This window comes from Gracilinanus agilis, chromosome 1 (genome assembly GCF_016433145.1).
Source record: "Gracilinanus agilis isolate LMUSP501 chromosome 1, AgileGrace, whole genome shotgun sequence".
NCBI classification, from domain to species: Eukaryota; Metazoa; Chordata; class Mammalia; order Didelphimorphia; family Didelphidae; genus Gracilinanus; species Gracilinanus agilis.
In genome coordinates, this window is record NC_058130.1 from 405,536,655 (window position 1) to 405,545,080 (window position 8,426).

Sequence of the window (8,426 nt, forward strand, 5' to 3'; positions counted from 1 at the left end):
CAAAGTAAATGGTTTGTTGTAATCTGGTATGCCTAGAGAGTGTGTGGGGGGTGGGGGCAAACAGGATAGCCTATTTTCGATTTGACAGAGCTGACCAGTGTTCTGGCTCTAATTTAAACGGTTCAGGGACTGAATTTCTTGTTAGTGCTATAAGGGGTTTAGTAATTTCCCCATCACAAGGGATCCATTGTCTACAAAAACCTGTTTCTTCTAAGATTGCTCTTACCTGTTTCTTAGTGGCTAGATCTCTCAATTTTTGAATATTTTCAATGCACTTAGGAGATATATAACAGGCACCAGCAGTTAAAATTAACCCTAAATATTCCACTTTGGGGAGACACCACTGAACCTTTCTTTTGATATCTTGTGGCCTCTTTTATGTAATTTTAAAAGAAGATGTTTACTATCTTCTTGACATGCGCATTTGGTGAGACTAAGAGCAAATCATCCACATATTTAATTAATTTACTGTTTTTAAATTTTATATTATCTGTGTCTTGGCTCAAATTTTGTTCAAAGGGGGTAGAACTTTCTACATACCCTTGAGGCAAACAAGTCTATGTGTATGGGAACCTTTTCAGGTAAAAGCAAATATATTTCTGGAATCTTCATGAATAGGAATCAAGAAAAAGGCTGAATAAAAAAAAGAAAAGAAAAAGAAAAAGGCTGAACACAGGTCCACTACTATAAAGTAAGTGGCAGTACTGGGAATAAAAGAAATTATTGTGTTTGGGTTTGAAACCACAGGATGTCTTTTTATGACATGATTATTTACAACCCTTAAATCTTGAACAAATCGATATTGGGCTTTTCCATCTGGGCCTATTTTTGGCTTTTTAATAGGCAAAATAGGTATATTATATTCTTATTTACATGAAATTATTATTCCCTGTTCAATTAATGAATTTATTACTGCGGTAATTCCCTCAATTGCTTCTTTTGATAGAGGGTATTGAGGAATGGAGGGAGATGGACCTCCTTTTGTCTTAATTTGAATAGGAACAGCTGATTTAAGTAGGTCTACATCAGAAGAAGATGTGGCCCAAAGAGATTCAGGGATGTCAGTAGGTATTTACAAGGTGGGAGGCTCGTTCACCTCCTGGCTCTCTGAGAGAAGTACAGAGAATTTAAAGACACCTTGGGTATTTCTGATGACATAGAGCCATCTGAAGAGCAGGTTACTGTGGCTCTAAGCTTGCATAAAAGATCTCTTCCCAGCAAATTTATAGGGGATCCAGGCATGAAAAGAAATGAATGTTCTACAGTCAGGGGTCCCACACATACAGTTCGAGGAGAGAGTTTTGGGATCTCATTATCACACCAAAGGTATTAAGATAAAAAATACCATTTGCTTTTAGTGAAAAAACTGATGTAGTTTTTTTTTTTAATATATAAATTAGTATTTTAATTAAAGCCATGTTTATAGATAAAATCATTAGACCACGCGCTTGTAAGCATTCAAAACTGCCGCCGCCTCCATTACTGTCTCCAGTCTGCTAGCCAAGTCCCTACAGGCAAAAGAGCCCACTCCCTCCTAACCCAGGAGATTTAAAACCCTCTCTGCGTCGACGTAGACCTCCCCATGCCCCAAAGACCCAGAAACGGAAACAGCTGGATCACGGGAAATGTAGTTTTGATACATTTCCCATGTCCATAGAAATATATACACTTCTAGATGGCTTTTCCCAATTTTCACTTTTACAATTCCCCGTGAGGTCCAGCAAAAAAAAAGGTTAGTCCTTTTTTCTTCGCTGGACCTGTAAAAATAAACAACTTCTAAATTTTTCAGGAATTTGGGGATAAAAGAAATAGATGAACAAATGGTTAAAATTAGACGCATTGACAAAAAAACCAATTTGGGGGGCTGTCCCCCACTGGCACAACAGTGTACAATTTAAAACAATACATACAACTCAATTTCAACTCCCCATAGTTCAATCAACTGCACCCCAAAGTTCAAAGTTTGGTCTTCATGGTACAGTGAAGGCTTTTCAGACATCTTCATGTGTCCTCACCAAACAAGTTCGTCATCTGGATTTGGGGGAGATGGCAAGATCCTTATCCTGAAATTATTCTCAAAAGAATTTAAACTTTACATTATAGATTACAAAACATACATTTTCTTCTAAGATTTTATACAATTCAATTCCCCGTGAAATTACTCCTAAAAGAGTTAAATATACATATATTTTTACATTATCGGATTTTTTAAAAACTTAACAGATATCCCCGTGAAGTAAATCTTAAACACACCTATTTTCTAAAAAAAAAGTACCTCAGGTCAGCTAAGGATGGCAAAATACAAAGAATAAAATTCAAGAAAAAAGAAGAAAAATTAACTTGTAAATGAAAATAAACTTAGACCTTTGAATGAAGGTCTAATTAAAGTGAATTCAGCAGTGTGCAATTACCCATCCAGGGCCAGGACTTAAGGAAATGTCTCTCTCTGATCTGACTTATCATCAGCTTTTTAGGGAAGTGAGCCAAATAAAATAACCAATCTTAGGTGCTTTCTAGGAATCTAAGTCGAGGGGACCCACGTCCTCTAAAGTTTTAGAAAAGACTGGGACTCCAGGACTCAAACCCCAATTTCCAAGCCCTAAAGTACTGGCATAGAACTGCAGCAATTATGCAGATCTTAGTCAGTCAAGTCTCTGACCATGTGCTTTCTTTAGCACTATTAACAGCTTTCATATTCCCTTCTGGAATCAGAGAGGCATTTAAATCACAGTCCTATAGGCTCAGGTATTTTCTGTAGAATCAGAAAAAGGATAAATAATGATTATATATGTACTTCCAGTACAAGATGAGAAAAAGGAAAAATCAATTTCTCTCATTAAAAAATGTTTTAAAAATCAAAAATATATATATAGCTTAGCTTAGAAGGGTTATGTTACCCCAAAATGAGACTTTCTGTGAGAGAAAGTGGGTTTTACAAATAGCAGATTCACAATGCACATTCAAATAGAGTACCATTATTTCCAATAGCACATTTTAAAACAATAAACAGTGATGTTTAAAATTATATGCTTGTTGCAACTTTTAACCCTTGGCAAATGCTGTTATTGCTTCCAAAGCAAAATGTGATATTTAAAAAAGAAACCTTCTGGTATAATCATCCTCAGATAAGAATATACAGGAGCTCCTTGGCTTCTTGTTTTAAAAATTCCTGGGTAGGAATGCTTCTACCCATTTAAGGCAACAATTCTTAAGGATTTAGAGTAAAAGTTAAAAAGATCTCTTGTAAAATTACAAGGTAATATTCAAAGCATGGAAACTTTCAAGGTTCTTTGCAATTACCAAGACAGAATAAATTTTTAAAAAGACATGTGCTCTATAAGATGTTCATAGGTGGTATATATAACCGCATTTTTTCTGATACAGTAAGCTTTAAGTAAATTAGGAAATATAATAACATCATAAGCAGAAACTTCATTAGCCTAAAATGATTCAGTGCAACAGGAAAATCAACGAAATAAGCAAGATTAATTTACAAAACTAATTAGCAAAATACAGTAAGATACAGTCTCTTTAAAAAAAAGAAATAAAGCTCATTCAGTTCCGAGGTTTTAAAAGTTCACCCCTGGTTTCAATTTAAGGTTCTTTTGATTGAGTTCTGCTGAGTTTAAGGGTTTTTTTTTCTCTTTTTTCTTCAAGTTCAAAGTTCTGAGCAGTTATGGGGGTGAATATTTCTTCCCCTGAGTTCAGTTTTTAATCACAAGCAAGTCTGAATAGGCCATTTGGCCCCATTAAGGGTAATGTTAGTTGCTAGGTCCACGTGGTGTCGGGTCATTGGGCTCAGGGCTAGAGAAAATCTTAAAAGTCAGTTTTGTAGAAAATCCCACGTAGAGCTTGTGTGGGTGGCCAAATTAGGTCTTTAGAGAAACACGTGGAAGGCTAGAAATAGGGGGAAAAAATGGGGAATATACTACCCAAATGGTTTGCGGCAGAGCTGAAGCAGTCTCTGGAGATCGAGATCTCGGCAAGTCAGGACTGGGTTCCTTCCTGGAAATCTCAGGTTCTGGAGTGGAACGATGGCAGCATCAGCAGAATCAGCAGGATCAGCAAGTCAAGAATGGAGATCAGTGGCAGAGACAGTCTGGCTGGGCTCCGGGATTTTAGTTTAAAGCTAAAAGCCTGAATCGGCTGGCCTGACCTCCCTCCCAAGGTGGCTTGGGCTGGACTGGCCGGCTGAGTCCCACTGGAGGCAAAAACGTGCTCTTGCTTTTAGCAAAAGCATGGCAAGGAAAGCCACTTTCCTTTTTAAAAAAAGTGCTCAAAAGAGCTGAGCCAGATGGCCAAAAAGCAGGCATGGCTATAGTTAGGCTATCTGGAAGATTTAGAGTTCGAATTTCGACCTTCTGGTTTGCCAAATTATTAATATGAAAAATGATAAAGGCTGGTATAAATATATAAATTAGTATTTTAATTAAAGCCATGTTTATAGATAAAATCATTAGACCATGCGCTTGTAAGCATTCAAAACTGCTGCCGCCTCCATTACTGTCTCCAGTCTGCTAGCCAAGCCCCTACCGGCAAAAGAGCCACTGATGTAGTTTTAAGCCAGACCAAAGTAAACTTTTTCACTTTCTTTCTTTTTCTTTTTTTTTTTTGGTTTGAGTTTCCCTCCACAAAAAGATTAATATGAAAAAATGTTTTACATGATTGTGCATGTAAAATCTATATATGGTTGCTTATCATGTTAGTGAGAGGGGGAGGTTGGAAGTAGGAAAGGAGGGAGAGAATTTGAGACTGAAAATTCTTTTTAACAGGTTGGAAACAAAGGGATAATAAAGAAAAATACATGTACAAAAATATTTATAGCCATGCTCTTTGTAGTGGCAAAAAATTGGAAAATGGGGGGATGCCCTTCAATTGGAATGGTTAAACAAATTGCGGTAGCTGATGGTGATGGAATATTATTGTGTTGTAAGGAATGATGAACTGGAGGAATTCCATGTGAACTGGAAAGACCTCTAGGAATTGATGTAGAGTGAAAGGAGCAGAATTAGAACATTGTACACAGACACTGATACATTATGGTACAATTGAATGTAATAGACTTTCCTACCAGCAGTGATGTAATGACCCAGGACAATCCAGAGGAACTTATGAGAAAGAATGCTATCCATATCCAGAGAAAGAATTGTGATAGTAGAAATGCAGAAGAAAAACATATGATTGATCACATGGCTCGATGGGTACATGATTGGGGATTTTGACTTTAAATGATCACTCTATTGCAAATATGAATAATATGGAAATAGGTTTTGAACAATGATACATGTTGTAAGAGGGAAAATTAGGTATTATAGATATATATATATATTTTTTTAAACCCTTAACTTCTGTGTATTGACTTATAGGTGGAAGAGTGGTAAGGGTAGGCAATGGGGGTCAAGTGACTTGCCCAGGGTCACACAGCTGGGAAGTGTCTGAGGCCGGATTTGAACCTAGGACCTCCCGTCTCTAGGCCTGGCTCTCAATCCACTGAGCTACCCAGCTGCCCCTATAGATATATTTTTAAAGTGTGGCCGCCAGGAGAGAGAGGGTTAAAGGCTAAATAAATGAAGCAGTAAGCCACAAGGCCCAACAGCCAGATAGGCAGAGTTTGGAAGCGGCCCAGCTAGGCCAAGGAGGTCAGCCTAACTTACCCACGTGACAATACAGAGTGTAAGCTATCTGTGGTCTCAGGAGATCCTTCAGCACCTAGTTCGAAGCTGGAACTGCCTCCACAGGAAGTGAGTAACATACTTAAAGAGGTAGTGTCCTTCGTCACTTCCTGTGAGTCCACCTCTAATTCAAATGGACAAATGGCAGTCTCTACATTGATTTGGACTGCCCAAAGGGTAGTCCCTTGTTCTAGATTTGCTACTCATTTTCACGTGTGGGTAACTCGTCTCCCCTCCCCACTAAGGAAGGTGAGGATTACATCATTTCTACCCCTAGGATGGGCAGATTTTTGACTATGAATGGGCTTGAGCTAATTCCATTTACACAATCCCCCCTGATGATCATATTGGGTGCCTAGTCACCCCAAGTGATCATGTTACACAAACATCTTATACTCACAAAGGTCTTCTAACTACAATAGTTAGAGATAAGAGGGAAATGGAAAAGAGAGAAAGCAAAACCAATGTTTTTGCTTAGCGCATTGACAAGAAACCAATTGGGGGCAGTCCCCTATTGGCATATCATGTACAATTAAAGTAGCTGTTCAAAACCCATCAGTCCATTCATTAGTACCCAAAGTTCATTCTGGACCGCTCAATGCAACAAACCCCATCAGTTTAATCAATTGCAACCCAAAGTTCATTCTGGATCTCTTGATTAAACGTAGGTTCTTCAGGCATCTCTCTGTAAACAGTTCATTCTCTGGATTAAGGAATCAGCAAGTTTCTTTCCCTGAGAGTTTTCTCAAACAAAATCAAAAATTAAATCTTGGATATAATAAAAATACGATTAATCTTGGATTTTATAAAAACACAATCCCCCCTGATGTGGGTATTTAGAAAGAAATACCCAGATCAGCTCAAGATATATAGTTGAGTCATGGGGTTGTATGAGTAAATTTAAAAGAAAAAAGAAGAAGAAAAAAATATATAAAAATCAAATAGAAGAAAATTGAAACTTTTGAAAAAAAAGGCATTAAAATCAAATCAAAATATTAAAAGCTATGTATATAAAATTTTTGAAGAAACAAAATAACATTATAACAGGCCCTTGTATTAGGGTCTAATCAACTATAATTTCCATCCTACTAGTCTGTAGGACAAAATGCAGTAATATTGCACTTACCCATTTGCAGCTAAGACTACAGGAAGTTGCCATTCTATAAGAGAGAAAAAAGGACCAGATTTATATGCAAGGGAAGTGTCTGTCATTCCCTTCACTCTCAGGAATATATGGGTGAGCCAGATGATAGCCAACCTGCAGTACCTGACTAGCAGTGTAGTTCGGAGAGTCCTACGTCTTAACGTATGTTAAGCAGCGCAGCTTCGATTCTTACACTGAGTTCAAGTCCTTAGTGTTGGCGTGGGAGTACCTCAATCCCACCTGTATATGTATGATCTTTAACCTTGTGCTCCTTGGCACTGTGTAGATGTTCTCATCAATCCCATTGGATTTGTCGGTCGGTCAAATTTGAAAAAAAATATCGGGGACAGCTGGGTAGCTCAGTGGAGTGAGAGTCAGGCCTAGAGACAGGAGGTCCTAGGTTCAAACCCGGCCTCAGCCACTTCCCAGCTGTGTGACCCTGGGCAAGTCACTTGACCCCCATTGCCCACCCTTACCACTCTTCCACCTATGAGACAATACACTGAAGTACAAGGGTTTAAAAAAAAATATCTATACTAAATTCTCATGTAAGAATTTTGTATCCCAGGCAAACAATTAACAGCTATCTATGACTAAAAAGACATTCTCCAATAGATAAGGGATCAAAGAATATGTAGGAAGAATTCTCAAAAGAATTGTAAACTGTTAATAACCATATGAAAGAATGCTCCAAATCACCAATAACAAGGACTAAAGCAAGTTAAAACAACCCTGAGGTTTCACCTCACCCCCAATAAATAGGTAAAAATGACAAGAGATTGAAAGACTCCATAGGAGAATGGTGATGTCCTCAAAAGTAACAGGTAAATTTAAGGGCTGCTAGGTGGTTTAATGGATTAGAGACAAGAGGTCTTGTGTTCAAATTAGGCTTTAGACACTTCCTAGCTATGTATTGCCTAGCCCTTACTACTCTTCTGCCTTGGAATTGTGTGAAGAGAGAAATTAGTGTATTATTCTCAAGTTATTAAAAGTTGTTAATATCTAAAGGTTGGTGTTCACCCCACCCCACCCCAATTCTTACCAAAGCTTTGCTGCTTTAAGGGAGTCATCTGGGAATTGCCCAGGTTTTAGATCCTGAGGTACTCTAGACCAAATCTTAAGTACCAATCTTGAGTATTCTTTTGCCCTAGAGCACTCTCCTATTGTATTTTTGTAAATCTTCCTAGATAATCCAGTTGTGAGCTACTCCCCTCTTTGTATCTGTCTCCAACTTCCTAGTCATTTCTTTAAAATATTGATTTGTTTGGATGTATCCATTATGAAACTATTCTACAATTTCTTGAAGATGTTAATAAGCATTGAATATTTTCATTGTAAAGTTAATGTGAAACTATTCAACACTTTGTCTCCAACTATTGTAAAATGGGAGACTTGTTTACATTGGTATTCTCTTATAAATAAGGGATTTTCTGTGAATTTTTGGACATTTGTCTTGGGTCACAACTTGAGGCACTGCCCCACATTTTTTCTGTAATCCCTTGGAGTGGCTGTCTTGGGTCTTGGTCATCTACCTGAGATAGTGCCCCTCCCCATCTCTCTCTCTCTCTCTCTCTCTCTCTCTCTCTCTCTCTCTCTCTCTCTCTCTCTCT